This window comes from Notolabrus celidotus, chromosome 3 (genome assembly GCF_009762535.1).
Source record: "Notolabrus celidotus isolate fNotCel1 chromosome 3, fNotCel1.pri, whole genome shotgun sequence".
Classification (NCBI taxonomy): domain Eukaryota; kingdom Metazoa; phylum Chordata; class Actinopteri; order Labriformes; family Labridae; genus Notolabrus; species Notolabrus celidotus.
In genome coordinates, this window is record NC_048274.1 from 16878021 (window position 1) to 16896237 (window position 18217).

Genomic DNA, 18217 nt, shown 5'->3' on the forward strand with positions numbered 1-18217 from the left:
CATTCCAAAAGTCTGTATGTCTGTAGGCTTCTTACAAAGGTGATAATACAGCAGCTACAAGACAAAAATCACCCAATAAGACCCGTATGTGAAACCTATGCTGCAATGTTAGCATTAGCAAGCAGCAGCACAAGCAGCCCCTAATATCAAGCACTTTTTTTCTAGCCACAACGTAGAGAATTCAATGGTTATCACAATATCTACAGCACACTAGTGATGGCTATGTGACATGGTTTATATGTGAAACCAAGATTATAAAATACCAAGCAGACAAAATGAAAAAGAAAGTGTCAGAAAAGCTTTTTTAGGTGGAAATAAAGCTACAGAATTTCTAAATGAACAGAAAGTGGCGATAACGATGGCTAAATGTCTTGTTCAATTCATGTGACGATTATACAATCCTAACAACAGCTCTTTTGTCAAATGTGACACACTGAGATTTGCCATTGTTTGGTTCCATCTACTTTTAGTGTTTCATTGCCTTTAATTTTTTAACTTTGAAAAATTTGATTTTGTTCTATGTGCTAGCAGACCTTATCAAATTCATGAATGTAGATGTAAAGAGAACCTAAGATTTTCTGGGTTAGTTTCAATACCTTATCATATTTCTCCACCCTTAAATCAGTAATATAAATACAAAATTTCAGTGAGGTTCAATTATCAGTCTACATTGAACTGAACTTTTGTGTAGCGTTTTGCTGTCAGTTACCATGAAATAGAAAAAAATATACTGTCAGCGTCGTCGTGTACAGAATGAGAGTATATAAATGTACGTCATTATGCACAACATCGAAAGAGTGATAGTCAATGAGTGTAATCCAGAGGAGAAAGTCCAGCAGTTGTGTCCTACAGAGTTAATCACCTTGGTTGGGGTGCAGAAAGGCAGGATTGGAATTACAAGAAACAGAGTATCTGTGTGTGAGGGAAGCCATGCGTGACATGCCTGCACTCCTTTCAAACATGTGATGCCGGCAGGGGCCCCAGCATTTTAAATCATTGAAAAGAATCAATTACTGTAAATGCAACAGGGGCAGTCAAGCATGTAATGCACGACATATCTTAGCATTTCAGTTTGGGGAGCCTAAAGTCGCATTTGGGACTATCTATTGTGATATTCCGCAGGGTAGCGGATAGTACTTTAAACTAATACCCCATAATGCATAGCACGCACATCGCCTCAACAAGCTGGAGACATTCTAATGCATCTTTTGAGAGCGACCACTATCAGCTAACAAGGAGTGCCAGATTTGCAAATATAAGAACATTTGAAGTATACATATAAATAAATCATGTGATGATTTATTGTTTTGTACAATGAAAGCAGGTCAATTAATGAGACATTTGAATATCCAAAAAATAGTAAATAATGCCACTGCAGTTTGTGATACCTTGATAAGGTCATGGCTTACCTAAAGGTAGATTTGTACTGTGTAAATGACATGTTGTTGCAAGTCCCCAGTGAAGTCTAGAGTGAAAGCAATGGTTTTGGGATTGCTGTCCTTAACTAAGCCTTTCAAATAACCCCAATATTGCCCAAATATTCTTATTATGTCCCATCACATAACCTGCTTACTTTCAATCAGCCAGAAGACTTACTGCAGCTTTTTTATCAGCGCTGACATGCCTAATCCCATGTTAAATGAAATAGCACATAATAAAAGGGAAAAAAATAAACATCATGCCGTGGTCAAGTCGTAAGTCTCTTTCCATGTCCATGCTGAGTGGACAAGCAATGTTATTTGTTGTGAAACAAGGCGGGGACAAGGATCAGAGCTCCTCTTTGGTCACCATCTGAGGACTGAACCACTGTTTTCACATCATCACCCAGTGTATACAAGCTGTAAAACCACGCTGGTATGGCCTAGGCTCTTTGTTAACACTTGTATATCAGTCGTCGTCCTGATCAGACACACTCACAAATATTGATCGCGACAAATTTTTTGACATTGTCCCCACTGTCAGAACAGCAACCTTGAAAAAATAAGGGGTAATACAGAAGAGGATTGCCCGTCTAGCTCTCTCTGTGTGTTATGGAATGACACCCACCCACGCCCCCACCCATTCTCTCTCTTCTTCAGTGCCTGTGTGTGCTTATGCTGGCTGTTCTTGTTTGAGGGGCATTGCTTGATCATTCATTATTAGCTTGCGTCTGTCAAACCAAACAATGAATAGACTGCTCAAAATTGATGACTATATAGAAGTGCATATGAGCAAAAAGGCTTTCATTTAGTGCCCCTACTCTCCATGTAAGGGTGACAGCCATGATGGATATGACACTATACACCAGATTTATCTTGGAAATGGAATAATTATGCACTTAATGCATGGCTGGTGGTCTGCATTTATACTGATAGCTAACAGGGGAGGCAGCAGGATAAGCAGAGGTGGTTGGACAGTGAAATCCCTCGGGCTTTATAGCCTCGGGCCCCAATTGGAAATCTTTAACTACAGGAAAATACGTTTTCTTTGGTCAAGGTTAAGATACAAGTCTACATAAGCCAAGTGACACCCTGACAGTGTCACCTCCACAGGGACGGTCAGCTCATTGCAAGGTGACCTCAAAACAGCTAATGGTGACTAATACTCCTGTAGAGGGACACTGAGGGTCAGAACACGCCACACCACTTACAGGACAGCAATACAGAGACACCAGCTAACACGATCAATATCCTGCATTACAGATTCTCCCATCTTTCTTTGTTCCTCTCAACAAAATCACACATGGAGACATATAATGTAGAAATAATGTAGATTTCAATCCAATCTCCTGTGAAGGCAGAACACAAACACCTGGCATGTAAATGCTTGCTGTTTCAAGAGAACGACTTTCCATTACAAGTTCTCAGTTTGGCTGTTGCTCAGGGAACTGAACAAACAGCTTTACATGCAGCGCTGCCTTTATAATTGAATGTGCATTTTCCCAGACATCAAAATGATGTGAGTGTTGCGGCAGAGGCCCTTCTCTTCATTTTACCTCAGCCAAACTTCAGACAGGGTTTCTCTTCTTCTACCACAGAGGGGAGGATGGAATCCCTCGGTAGTGTCGCTGAGTGTTTTTGTGTTACTCTAGACAAATGATCCTTCACTCTCTAAGGCGTGAATGTATTTTACAGGTATCCGTCATCCAAGTGTCAATCCTGCCAGCAGATTTCACACGCCACTGGCACCAGTGCACATCTGCCTGCTTTCTTCCCGATTGCATAAATACTCCCAGTGACACAGTGGACTGCATCCAATTCCACACCCGCTCAGACGTCTCAGGCTGCACATACACAAGTGGAGGGAGGAGGGGAGGTCTTTCATCTTGCACTCGCCCTCAACTCAAAAACTCATGAGGTGTTTGTTTAAAAATATTTGTGTACTTCAAGTGATGCTGTACATCACCGTAAATGAAGCAGCGCCTTGAAATGGGTCATTGGGGAAAAGGGTCATCAGAGTTCCTAATAGCAGATATTAGCTAAATACTCTGTCTGCACACCTCAATGACAGCTCCTCTATGATTACAGTAATTGTGGTCATTAGCAGTGCATTTTTTAAATAATATATTCCCAGAGGCTTAGCATGATTACTCTGTTGTGCAGAGGCCCTTTGAAAAGCCTCAAATCCACCCTGGCGCTAAGCTTTGTACAACAAATGTTACAATGCTAAATTCCAGGTACAGGATGATGAACACCAGCTGAATGTGAAAATGTTTCCAATCCATCTGTCGTTCCTATTCATTTTGTTCTTGTGGTTTTAGAAGTGTTTGGTGGTGGTGCTCTGCAGTGCCTTTGATCAGCTGAAAGAGACAATGGACCTCTCTTCAGCCCTTTGGCACGAGGGTTTACCTGCTGCTAAGTCAGGTATCACAGCCAGGGACCTAGCACCTTAAAGAGGCTTTAACCCTCCTCTGGATCAGGCTGACATGATTCATGTGGGCTAGGTGTGGATTTGCGTCCCTGCTGTGGCACAGCGTCTTTCATGTCAAGCTGTTTATGAGAATATGGAGATGGGTTTTGCGTGCTTGCGGGTGTTCCTTAAAGCAGCGATACGACCTCAGGCTGGGCTTGATCCCTGACGAGTCAGAATCTACCTCTCGATGAATCTCTTGTAGCACACTTAATACCCACAAGAACATGGTGCACGAGTCCCCTCATCTTGGTAACAGAAAGGAATTTGAGAGCAGATTAATATTAGGAACAGTAATATTCCCCCGGCGGCATCTGCATGCGCCAGGGATTACAGGGCTCTGGGGTGATTACCGGCAGGGGAAGAGGGGTTACAAGTCCAAAAAACTTTTCATCTTCACCCGGGGCACAAGAGCGTACGCATAGAAGACATAAACACATAGGCCTAATAAAGCCTGTGTGTTGATTGTGCATTTCTTCTTAAATTTGTCTTTTAAGATCAGCAGAAATGTATATTCTTTAGATGTGCTGTGTGATGACGCATTGATTCCATTTTCCTATAAATAAACATTATCTCATATCTTAAATATTTTTTCCTATAATCTCAATATTAGATCCACATTTTGAAGACCTAGCTAGACATGCATACCAACACATGTTTCAGATGGACTACATTACATTGGGTCTTGCCTGTGATGAATTCTATCACAAAGCCTTCATGCACGTTATTCATCATATGAATTTACCTACAACAGCTAATCTTTCCAGCAGCCACTTTCTTTGATTATTTAATCTACTTATCCTCCCTGATGTGTAAGTGAACTATTGGTTTAGTGAATTAAGAAAAGAACTATACAAGGCGTAGGGTAGAACAGCTAATCTCCCATAGGATGGCATCAGAGATCCCTCAGGGCTCCGTGTCCGGCCCACAGTAGATATCAGTTTTCTTTGAAGCATAAGGACCTTCAAGGCTTAAAGGCCTGCTCCCTCTAAGCCTCATTATTCCCCTTGCCACCGGACTGACGCCAGACCACGCGTGCAAAGCAAGCCAAGGAAATCACCTTCAGTACTTGTCTTATGACAGAAGACTCAGCAATTTCCCCAGCACCTTTCGCGTGTGGATAATGCACGGTCCACTTTAGCCATGTGCAACCAATAAGCCGGCCTAATGAAGGCCAGGCCATGAAGGCAAAAGGGGGGCCAGGGAGGGCTGAAACGGGTCTCTCATGTCTGAAATTATCCAGAGGAAAGTGGTCTGACACGCTGTTCTGCTGCTAGGTGGTGGCATGAAAGAAAAGAAACAACACTGTTTCCATTTAGAGTTAAGTCGGAATCACAGTGCGCCAGAGATTGCACACATTTGTGAGGGCAAAACAGCAGGATATTTCCCTTCCTGAGACACTAGTGTTGACTTTGTAGATTCCACAAGGTCTCAAGGATTGAGTAGAGGAAGGAAGGCAAGGGGCACTGCAGTATGCCGCCATGCAGAGTCTGAGTTTGTCAGCAGCTCATAAGCCTGAAGTTCAAAGAGCAATCTGATAGAAAAAGCTGTCTTGGCAGTAGTTTCCTCCCGTGTGTTTGCCAGCTGACTGCTTCCGTCGGACTGCGCCCAGTAGTCATCAATTAGAAAACTGAAGGGTGCCATCCACACACATGCACAGCCACTATATAGGTTTCAGTCGAGCAGACAGCTTTGCTGAAAAGATTTCAAGCCTATAATAATACAAGACTAATAAACAGTAATGTCACATGATAGGCGTCTATAGTAAAGAATACTTTTTTTTTTTATCAAACTACATCAACAAAACTGTTCTAAAAGTTATGATGAGTCTGCTGCACAATCAAGTTTTACAAATAAAAGACAATAAAACACTATTCATCTCCCTGCATGCTCACACAAGTTTAAAGTATTATACTTTATTGTAACAGTAGATTGAGATGAAGTGGACTATGTTCCTTAAGAAAGCTACAGTGAATGAAAACTACCATACAAATTTTTTCTCAAACTTAATTAATTCAACAAAAAGCCTATAACTATGAGCTGCTACAGTCCCATAAGGTGATACTGGTTTACTTTGTGTGCACAAGTTATTATACTGTGTGCCAAAGATAAAAACGAAGGATTTTAGGGGCTTTGGATGATATTGTATTTTACAAAACTAAAGTTTTCTTGAAGAATCTGATATATCAAAAGATTGAAGGAAAGAATGAAAGTATTTACACATTCAAGACAAACATCCTAGTCAGATTTTTTAAAAGAGTTGCTGAAATATTTGTTGTTGGGTTTTTTTTAACAGTAATACCTTTGATGCGTCAATCCAATTGGGTTGAGGGCAAGACAAACTCTGCTTTTGCTTGGAAATATACATAATTGTTTTCTGTATTGCTACTTCACTATACTAGTATTCATGACTCACTAAACATAAAGTTTTTTAAACTATTGATACAAAAATAAACAGCCTGTAATAAAAATGAATGCTTACCCCAATGCATGCTTACCCCAATGTAACATCTTTTGGCTTTATTCAACACATGGCTTAGGTTTTCTTGTCCACAGTTTTAATGTAATGATTAATTTGTAACACATTTATAAGCATTATTTGGGGTCACATTAGGTGTTTTTAGAAAAGACAGATAAAAAAAATTACCCTTTTCAAGGGCTGTTGATAACCAGATAACCAACAAAAGGATATGAATATTGCACATACTAAACATGACAATAGTTTGCTTCTTCTACTGCTGAGTGGAAAAATAACAATCAGTTAAAGTAAGGTTGAAGAAGTTCAGTATAATGGAATTTAATTTTGACATTAAAAAGTAGTTAAAAAGAGGGAGAGAGAAAATATTATTAAAGAAATAAATAACATAAATAGCACAGCATTTTGTGCCATAGAGGCCTACCAAGACTCAACTGTGTTTCCCTGCATTGCAAATTGCTTAGGAAGATTAAAAGGATTAAGTCTACAAGAGTAGCACATGATAAATTAAAAAAGAGGCAAATGATCCAAGGACCTTTTGCCTAAATATCATTTACAGTCTTGTGTGAGGAAACATCCCAACTCATAATGCTTGAAATTTATCATTATTGGGATAATGCCTTGGATGAATTACTTTGCACACGCCAGACGCCTGGAGGGTGACCTGTGACAATTCCATACAGCACCTCTTCAGAGCTGAAGGAATTCATTTTCATCTCCCGCTGGCTGTCTTAATCACCATGTTTCATTGTGACCAAGAGTTCACCGTGGCTGCTCACATTTCAAGAATAGGACTTTAAATGGGTTTCTCTCCCAGCCAGTAACATTCATTTGTGAGTAGTAGCAAGGGTTGTAAGCAAATTCAGATCTCTTGATCAAAACAGCATCAATAACAGCTCACTCTCTGCAATGACCTCTTTATATAGGGACAGCCTATGATGTGTTAAGACCAGACTTTACAGCGTATACAGAGGTGATGATGGATACCAAACAGAATGTAACTTTTACAAGACTGTGTGTCACAATGTGTCAAAAGCTGGTTATGTGAATGGTTGACAGGATTAACCTTTACAGAATGTCATAGGAAACCATCTGTTTGAGCTCTTTATCTTTTTAATCCCCTGATCTTTAAATAACAACTTTCAGATCAATGAGATACAGATTTTAAAAATGTAAAAAAGCAGGGGCAGGTCCAAGAAGGGTGGCCAAGGGTGGCTTTGCTCCCCCTTGATATCTGGCCACCCTTGATGCCATCCCAAAATCCTGAACCACTATTGATCTTTTCATTACGTAGCACATTCTTACTGTTAGTACTTACTTTTGAAATACATTGTCTTTTGGGGTCCTTTAAAAAGCAGACCTGGAAGAATTAAAGGTTTGCTTCTCCATTTTGTTAGTCTTTATTGTCAAAAATTATACACAGGAATAAAACATAGGTCAATGAAAATAAATGCTGTTTGAGCACACACTCCCTAATGCGAGTCCTGCATAAATCAGTGTCCCAGTTGGGCCACTCCACTTTTAAAAAGTCTGGACATGGTCCTGATTGTTGGCTGACTTGGCCTGCAATAAAACACCAAGTAAGATAGCTTTGTATTTTTTTAAATATATTGCAATAACCCCTTTTGATCTTATTAGACTAGACCAGCCGTGTGTCAGGTTGTTAAAATCCAAACAGATCCTTGAATTGAGATGTGGATGGCGAGTGTGTGTAGCAGTAAAAGGAGTAATTTTAGTGCTTGAGCTGGGATGCTGTAGAAATCAATACCTCATTGCATTTGCATTACTTTGATCATGTACAGCAGGACTAGGAGATTAAGCAATACAGAGTCAGCCTGACAGGCCGATCATTAACACTAGTTTGTAATCTGTGTGGGTATCCACTCATCCTGTCTAACGCCTCACTAAAGACAAGTCTTCTACATCAGTGAATTTAGGAGGGCACATGTAAGACAGTGGCTGTAACGGACCTAACAGCGGGCTAGGTGAGTATTGTCTGTGTACATTATTGTTTAACTTCAATCAAACCCCACAGAGCAACTGAAGTTAAGAAAAAAGGTGTAGAGGAAGATCAAATGTTATTTCATGAACAGATAATCCAAGTCAAACTTTATTTATAAAGCACATTTAAAAAAAACCTCAGTTGACCAAAGTGATCCACTGGTAATCCAGCGATCTCTGTAGAAAAAGATGGATGGAATCAACAGGGAGGTCAACATTCACCCTTGTCTCCCCAGTCTAATAGGCCCCTGTCTCATCCTGGTTCACCCTCCTCCTTCTAATCCAGGCTTGGGTCATAATGCTGAAATAATTCTACACACTGATCTAAGGTCACAAAGTACTGTTTCATATGTCATTGATAATCACAAAGCTCCACATATGACTTTTCTGGTCATGGTCTGCCCCCTTTTGATAGTCTTAATGCTCTCTCTCTCTTTCTCTCTGTCGCTCTTCAGTCACACGCACGCACGCACGCACACACGCGCACACACACACACACACACACACACACACACACACACACACACACACACACACACACACACACACACACACACACACACACACACACACACACACCACACACACACACACACACACACACACACACACAAACCAATAATATGGAATAAATCAGGTCTCAATATGGCCCAGTTGTGGAAATCTCTGTCCCTGATACATTACAAAGATATGAAATATAATGTTGTGGATTATGCTTTGATATCAGCTCTTACTTACTATTGCGTGTAAGGGAAAAAAAAAAAAAGAAAAGCACCTGCCCTCTATCCCAATAGGATCAGCGGATTAATCTTGGTAAGACGTAATACACACAGATGGTCCGACAGGAAAAAATTAGAAAAATATGCAATATGAATACATTTGTCTTGCGTAATATCAAATATGATTCATCTATCACAGAGGTGAGAGCTTGATGCATTGGTGTGCTTAGCAAAGAGACAAAGTCAATTTCTTTATAGGCCGAATATTCCCACCGAGATCCCTAGTAATACAAATCATTCTATGGGGAATATTATATAAATTAAATTTAAGCCATCCATCTGGTTTGCATAGCAACAAGGTACCTTGTGCACTTATTCATTTCTGGTTACATTTCAATGCTGGTAACACAATGCATTTAAGGACGATATGCTACCCCCTGCCATGTGCATGAACCATTCTAAGGCACAGTGTATACACTTTAGTTGAAAATGTAAGTTACCCAGAGATCCCTTATCTTTGGCTACTCCTTATAAGGTTAAGCAATATAATCTGTGGCATGAGTGTTACCCATCAGACATCTGACTTTGTTGTTTATTAGGATGGAGACTGAAAGGTGATATGGTAATTAGGAGCAGCACGATCACATGCTCCCCAGTGGCCCGTGGCCTCAGCTTCCTGACAAAGATCTTTTTCAATATCCTGCAAACATGGACAGAGACGTGCATGCTATCCGGTACTTGAAACACATGGGGAGCCAACGGGCTGCAGACACGACCCTATTAGACTCAGATCACAGGTAGCGGCAATAAGGGGAGGCACGGCTTCCATCGCCTGAACACTGGCTCATACATCGCTCACACCTCTGCTGCGACGTTGCACAACAAAGCTGTTTTCATGCAGTCCAGTCTAGACACTGGACTCGTGTCAATGGAGCCATAACTAATACCAGGAGTTTTAAAGCAGTCAGACAACCTCATTGTAGATACAAAAAGATGTTGAGTCATAACTAAAGAATATGAAATTCAATTTATTGTATTGACATTTAACAATTTACCAAAATAAAATAATGAAAACATCAGCAAGTGTGACTGTGACTTACTGTATTTTTTTTGGCATAGCCAAGAAGCTGAGCCTGACAGGCCTACTCAACGTTTATGCTTAAATGATTATCTAAAATTCAATCATGATATAGTTATTACTGCTGCATAATTAATCAAACTGTAATGATCACAATATGAGCCAATGCAATAACACTTTGCAACAAAAACACATGAACTGCAAAAAAAACAGGAAAAAGGTTTTAAAGGTAACTTCTAGGCGCAATCACACTCTTCATGCAAAAATTTAGCCAAGCAGATAAAGCCTTAAAAAAACAATTGACTACACTCATTAGATGGTCTGGATTTGGCAGCAACTGACAATTGAGAAAGAATAACAGCTTAAGATCATAGTGAGAATACGGTTGACAGAGGCTTTTGGTAAAAAGATCAACATTTATGATGTTCAAAAGTGTTTCAGAAACCATTTTAGAACACAGGTAGAGTGTACAACATTCAATAGCAAGTGCAACCACACACCCAGATCATCCTTATATTGTACAGGCCTATTTGCTGTGAAAGGGATAATGAATGGTAACAGGTAGTTATGGGAAATAGAATCCCAACAGGGTGAGACAAGACCCTGACGCAAAACCATAAATTATACCACTTATTACCTGGCTACTAACTTGAAATACAAACACGTTAATAAAGAACCTTGATTAAAAGATAATTTCATGATTTGAAAATTATTCAAGTATACAGTTTTTAAAAAATAGTCCCAGAGATTCCATGGCAGCTAGCAATGGATTTTCCCTGTTGTGGTCTATTTAATATTAAACTGCCTTCATACAACTCTACTTCTTCTCTGAGCTCAGCAGTTCAAACTAGTGTTGGGCGTATCGATTCTGTGGTATCTATGTATCGCTATTTACATGCTGCTCATTTGAGTATTGATTACTCTAATAAAACATTGATACTAATTAATAAATGCGAAATAAAAGTGCATGTGTCACTTCTGATTCTTTTAGGGTAACTTAATCCAAAGTTTTGGACCGACAAATTCAGAGACATCATGATCACAGTGTCATTTTAACAGTAGTCATGGTGAAGAGGCTGTTTTAAGCTTTCCACTCAGATAATTTATATAGAGGATGGTGATTATTTATTATTTATGTGTTTTTCTAAATGTATTTCATTGTTTAAAAAAGGCCAGCAAAGGATTTGCTTATCAAAGTTTTTAAATCAACAGTATTTGTCATGGGACTTGTGTTTCAAGGTTTGCATTTTATTTTAAAAAAACGTATCACTGAGGTTTTGGTATTGAATAAATTGCCAAAAAAGTAATCGGTATCGTATCGAATCATAATAGTGTGGTATCACCCAGCACTAGTTCACACACCTTTGAAAATAAACAAGGCAAATGTCACATCTTTCATCACTGCTGCTATCAACCTCTTTGTACGACAGGTAACCTAAAGTTGCACTCACCTGCTCCGCCACCATTGCTAATATTGCTTGACAGGATCCAATTTGAAAATGTCTGTGCTGTTTAGCCTGCCAATATAGCATGCTAACATAAACTAACATTTTAGCCACATTGTTTACCAATGTAGTGCTAACACAAACTAACAGTTTTACCTCATATTACGGTCTATGGTGTCAACAAGCAGAAGCAAAATGAGCCGGAACTCTTTTCCACGGATTGATTTGACATGACCTGTGATCAGTTTGCCTCTGGTGTTGCTCATGTTAGTGAAAGTTAATAACCGTTGTTGAGGGGTTGTCAAGAGGTTTTGACAAATCAGAATAAAAAATCTTACAGAGCCAGAGGATCAGTAGGAAAGCCAGTTAATGGTTTAAATAAGAAACATGTTTATTCTAAAGCAGTGAGAGCTTCATCCTGGCTGAGCTGTGTTATCACATGGTAAAAGATGATAGTCCAGTGTGTTTACAGAGAGGCTGTAAGAAAACAATCTGTAATTCTACTCTTCTTTACTAACAGGGTGATGAGAGGTCAAACAGAAAATAGAGAAACTTTATTGAATCATGCTCCCTCGCCTTCAGAGGTGACATTGAGCTTGTTATTGACAAGGTGTAGGAAATTCACTTTTGTGAGGAATTTGTGACGGTGGGCCTAAACCATAACAGCCAATGACCTGTTGAGCTTTAAAGTCAGGACTGTTATCTTCCAGGAAGCAGGATCAGTAAGATGACCACTGAGATTTGTTTGAGTCACTTCACCTATGACATGTGTTGGAATTTAGAGGGTAGGAAGTGAAAGAGAAAAGATTGAGTCCAGCTGTTGAAGTTGGCTGTGTTAGGTAAAGCAGGCGTGCCCAAAAGAATAACACTGAAACTAATCAAATTCTCCTTATTAGTCTGTTTAAGTGTAGTACACCCACATAAGCTCCTTACCTGTGTGTACTACACTTTTGTTAATGAAGACCTGTTGACCCTGAGAGACAAGGTACTCAAGGCCTCTTCTGCCTGACTGTCTTTGCTGCAGTATCCTCAAACTGATGTATTTATCACATGTACATGTACTGCTCTTGTCTGATATCTAAAGCCACTAAATGAAGATGAAACAGGAAGTTTTTTGAGCTAAAGGAGCCAGGAAGGATGTTGCCAGGCCTGGTTGCTTTTAATGACTGAAAGGAGATGTAAGTGAATCTGATTTCCCAAAGGGTCTTTGTTGTTTTGGAAGTATTATTCTCATTCTCTTTTAATGGACAATTATTTATCTTCTGATTGTTTTTTCATTCTTAATTACACTCCAAGGAGAAGAGTAAAAAAAAAAAAAAATCACCATTAGCATAAAAAATGATGTTAATGAATGAACTGAGGTGGGACCCTTATATTCCAAGACAAACTATTTTAAGATAATTTGTCCCAATGAAGGATGAACATTAGGGTGAAGTCATATTTACTGTAGGGTTTACTAATTCATAAGCTAAAAGCAGCTTCTAGAAAGACAGACGTTTCTGAAGCTGACAAATGCAAACAGCATAATTACTAATCTGTGGCACAGCTCTCGGAGCTGTCAGGAGCACCACACAGACAGAACATTTCAACACTCCTTTCACTTCCTTACATCATGCATTGTTTTTTTCATCTTCATCCAACTATCCAGGTAACAATGTTCATGACTTATCAAGACTATCCATTTCCTGTAACAGCCAAATCAGATCACTGCTGAAAAATTAATCCCAAAGTGTCAGTTTGTGCACAACACGCGATAGCCAAGGTACTCAAATACCACTGTGAATATTTTAGTAATTTGATGCAGACATTCATCCTCTATAGGTGTTTCTAGCCCATTTTTGGTGGTGCTGAAGCCCCTCTAAATTGAATCCAAGCACCCCTACAATTTGAGAGATTTTATTTTATTTGTTAACTGTATGTCCTTTTAACAAGCTAGAAAAGTTTCAAAACCATACAGTACTTGGTTGAAACGTAATATTTTAACAACAAAAATACAGCAGCTCTACTGCGTTTTATATGTTGTACATTGCATTTCAAATGAAAGTCCAAAAAGTAACTCCAATGTAAATTTTTGGGTATTGTTGGTACTCACTATAGGGGGCTGGTTTACTGCAGAAACATACACACTGTTTATGTATATGTTGAGGAGCTGCTGCATCAAAACGAGTCGTCTTTCCCCAAAAAATTAGGGTTACCATATGTTTCTTTTATGATTCTAATCCATTTCTATTTCGCTGTGGCTTAGCATTTAAATAACCCATATCAGATTGGATAGTCACAGACTTTCCCAAAAAGTGTTATACTTTTCTTTCACAAATGTGGGAATTGAAGTTACATTACAATATACAAAACAGTCAAATGTATCTTGCCCGACTCAGCACTCCTAAACATCCGATCCTAGAATCGCCCCTGGTATCCTCGTTCCTCTAAGTATCTTTGAGTCATTTGTTTTTGATGAGCGAAGGGCATCAATATTTTAGTTTTCTTGAAACATCACGGATACAGACCGAGTGTCTCAATAAAGAAATACAACATTAAAATAAGCTGTTCTGAGAATTGTACAAAGATGTTAGAACAAACTGTTAAAGCTCACTTTCAACCTGTGAGGAAATTTGTGTATGAAACATGCCGCATTAGCACATTAGCATGCTCTTTTAATGTATGTCGGACACTTTTTCTAAAAAATGTCTCCAGAAGTATGAATAAAGAAAGAAAAACTGATTGTCAAAAGTTATTTTGAAAGAGAGACAGACTGCACGAAGAAAAGGAAAGAGAAACATTCAGCTGTAAGAGAGAACAAACTGTGAAGTGCTGTAGCAGGGTCAGCCCTCCCCTCTGTTGCTTGTTTCCATCCGCTGTTGCCAGCCTCTGCCACAGAGTGGTGCCGACAACGCTGTCTTGGAGTGAGGCAGGGCCAGCCCCGTGTCCTATAAACACACACAAATCATTTACATGCTGTACTCATCAAAGGCAACTCTTCCTCATCCCCGCTGAGATTTGCCGCTGATCTGAGCTTCCAATATTGCATCTCAGAGTGCTGCGGCTAACCTTTGCAACTGCCAAGAATGTGATTAATTTTTTAAATACAGCTGTTGACCTATTATTGAGATGGAGAAGAGCCACGAGAGACACTCATCTCCTCTCCTCCGTATAATGGAATGCATTATTGCATCAGTGTTTACAAGGCGCGCTAAAAGAGAAACAGAATGAGCGAGAAAGCATTAAATAAAGCAATTCAGCTAATGTCGCTTTGGGCCTTGTGCACACACAAAATGTCAATCAAAATCTTGCATTTCTTTGATTCATTGCAGTTTGCTCTGGCAGTTGCATCGGAGAGAAGAGTGGTGACACAATGTGGAACAATAATTACCCTGCAGTGTTAAAGTCCTCCAGTGTCTTGGTGCATTCATAAATAAAATATGTTCAAGATAATGGATTTATGCTCAATAATTCATCATCCGAATGTTTCAAACCGAGTGATATAATATGTGTCACAGTGTTCTGTAACACAGTGCTTAGCCAAATTAAGTTATCTTGAAACAGATTTATTGACAGGGCTGTTGCTGCATTCATTCACTCAGCAACCATTGCTTAATTACTCCTGCATAGTGCATAAAACAAACAATGCCAATAGACTGATTCTAAACCACTCAGTGTCAGAATTAACTACACACCCAGGCTAACTGTGGTTTCAGGCAGCACTGAACATTACACACATTATCCCCTAAAGCACTGAGAGCAGCTCAGAGTTGGACTGAGAGGACAGGAGCTAAGCAGTGGGACTCTGATATATTTGTCATTCATGACCTTGGTGCTCGCCAGACATACGGGCAGTTTGGTTTGATGACCCATCAGAGAATCTGTCAGGGTCCCTGCAAGAGCCAGAGAGGGAAGAGAGGGCGACATCCAGGGCTGCGGTCTGTTCAGCTGGACCGGGGTCAATCAGTGGTTCTGAAGATCCAGAGCCAGCTGGAGAGCCATGATACAACTGGCCTCTATGTCCAGGATGTCCCATTCCCAGTTGCAAGAGGAGGCCATGCTGGCATGCTGGAGAGAGCGGCTCATCCTCATAATTAATGACATGAGTTTGAAGGGTGTAGGACAAGAGCGAGCAGATTGCAGCACTGCATTTAGGTGCATGTGTAGATGTAGAAATCCTTCAAGTTATTTAAACCGAAAGAAAACATCAGTTAAGAAGCTGACATGAACAGTATGAATATCTATATATGCTGTTTATACTTAATATAAATAAAATAAACCCAGAAGTAGACATCAGCTCTACTTGTGTTTTACAGTGCATGGAACAATGACTGTGTTTAAAGCTCAGCAATAAACAATACAAATGGAAGAGATGCACATGCAATCAAGAGCAACAAGACACACTTTGTTAAAAAGCAGTGTTTCATCAGAACAACAAACGCACTGTGAGGTGCTCCCATCCAGACGATGCTTAAGCATTCAAGGGAGGCAAGAAAAAGGAAAACAATTTACATGCAAATCAAAGCTTATCTGCACAATCTCTTTATGCCACTTTCGCCTGCAAAATTGCATTCATATGCACAAAGGCATTCAATTACTGTAGCTGTGGCTCAACTTCTCACATCTCAGCATTTTCTGTATTTGGAGAGGCAGGCCCATGTACATTTAATAGGTAGCCATTCTGTTCCCCAGCTCTGCTAGAGATCACTGTGAGTGTGTCAGTCGAAGGAGATGGCAGCATGTATCAGTGCATGAAATAAAGCTCCTGCTCCAAAGTGACAGGCCCTGGATATTGTTGGCAAATGGATGTTAAATTCACTCTGCAACCAGCAACAGCAACCCCTGCTATGAAAAATTAACTGTACTCTGGCTAAAGGGAAGGGAAATTGCTTTGCTAGATAGACCACAAAATCCTGTTTGTGAGCAATCCATCTGTCAGATGTCTTTGCAAAAAAAGTCATTCAGCTTTCTCTATTAAAGAGTCATAGTGGATTACTGTGAACAGCATATGAGAGCGGAAACAAAGAGATGTCAAAGGGAGTTACAGTAAATCCTAAATCTCTTAGACTATGAGTCAGTAAAGAAGACAGACTCCACGGGTCTCAGAGCAGAGGGGGATGCTGGAAGTGTTTCAGCCACCAGAGGGCAATGATGCAGATAGATCTTCGCTGCCACATCCACTGACTAATTCACAACAATTTCTTTCAATTCTCTCTCTCACTCAAAAAGTGTGAGAACAACATTGTTCAGATCTTGAGCTGGAATTAGAAAAGTAACTGGGAAAAAATAGCCAATCAATTAATGTATATTATTCATAAATGTAAAAAGAACGTGATAACTGAAATAGAGATGAAAAAACGCAAAAACACAAAGTCAACTAAATGAATGTTTCAAAAAGGAGTTTTTGTTATTTATTTTTGCCCTATTTTAATTTATACCATTAACCTGTTTAAAAAAAAGTTAAGCAGCTTCATGTTAATTTGATATGAAAACAATCCACAAAAATGACCCAAATGAAATCACACCTTAAAAATATTTTTATAAAAGTAATTAAAAGAGTGAAGAAAGATCAAATAGAACTATATCAACAAAATACAACCAACACAACACAAGTTTGCTGCCCTGCTGTCTCCTCTGAATGAGCACCAGAAGCGCAGCAGTCCCAAAACCAAATGCCTCTCCACTAGTGCAGGCAGCAGTGGGCTTTTAAAGGCCCAAGACCAGGTAAACCTTGTTGTCTTAATTAGATTCACCTGCAGGGAAAAAGTGACTCATAAAAGTTGGGAGGGGAAGACACCTCATTGAAACATACAGCCGTAACAACACTCTGTAAGCATCTGGGAAGTGAGGAGATGAACTGATGTAATTTTAAAAGTAGAATATTTTCCAATTCTTGCTCATTGTACGAACTCAACAATTATGTATAGGGTTTCAATGTTTAGCAGATCATCTTATTCTGTTTATATTCACATTTTACACAGCACTCCAACTTTTTTGTAAATGGGGTTGTAAATATAAAGGATTGTTACTGAAGTTTCATTCAGAGTTCACCAGAGAGCATATTCACACAGCAAAGTAAACGTATAGCATGCTCCTGGTACATCTGGTACATAAATATAGAAGACATGTAAAAGAGGAACCGGATTGTCAGGGGCTATAGTCCTCATTGCAGCAGATGCTGGTTTAACTTAATACCTACGTTTCCAGTGCATTGGATTAAATGTCCTAACATCTGTAAATATTTTAAATGCAAAGACGTATGCACTCTTGTTCAAATATTTCTGTGTTATCTCCAGTGAGCACTGTAATTTATGAAACCTATGTGCTGAGGTAGAGTGACAGAAATCTCCTCAGTTTGATTAATTGTCCCTCAAGGTTAGAATTGACGTACATAAATAGTAATTCACCATGAGCAATATTAGCTATTGCATCACAAAACTAATGAACAGAACAGTACAAAAATGTAAGGGGAAAATGATACATTTAAATAATGTGGCAGGTGTCTGCTTTCAGTTAAATGTGACTGAGGTGACTTTTTCACATCCCACCACCAGATGTCAATATATCACTTTATATAACATTTGGCCTGTCGACAACTGGATGTTTCTGTGTTTCTCCACTGGACATGTAG

The 18217-nt window shown here is 39.4% G+C and overlaps 2 long non-coding RNA genes across 2 annotated transcripts in view; one reads left to right on the top strand and one right to left on the bottom strand.

Annotated features, from left to right (window-relative positions):
- The window catches only part of LOC117809984, a 137391-nt gene that overhangs the window by 49719 nt on the left and 69455 nt on the right, over positions 1-18217 (bottom strand). The gene's annotated exons all lie outside the window — the stretch shown is intronic.
- Positions 11548-15031, top strand: LOC117809985. The gene is made up of 3 exons (XR_004630658.1): positions 11548-11592; positions 12692-12785; positions 14919-15031. It is a non-coding gene; the product is annotated as an uncharacterized LOC117809985 (long non-coding RNA).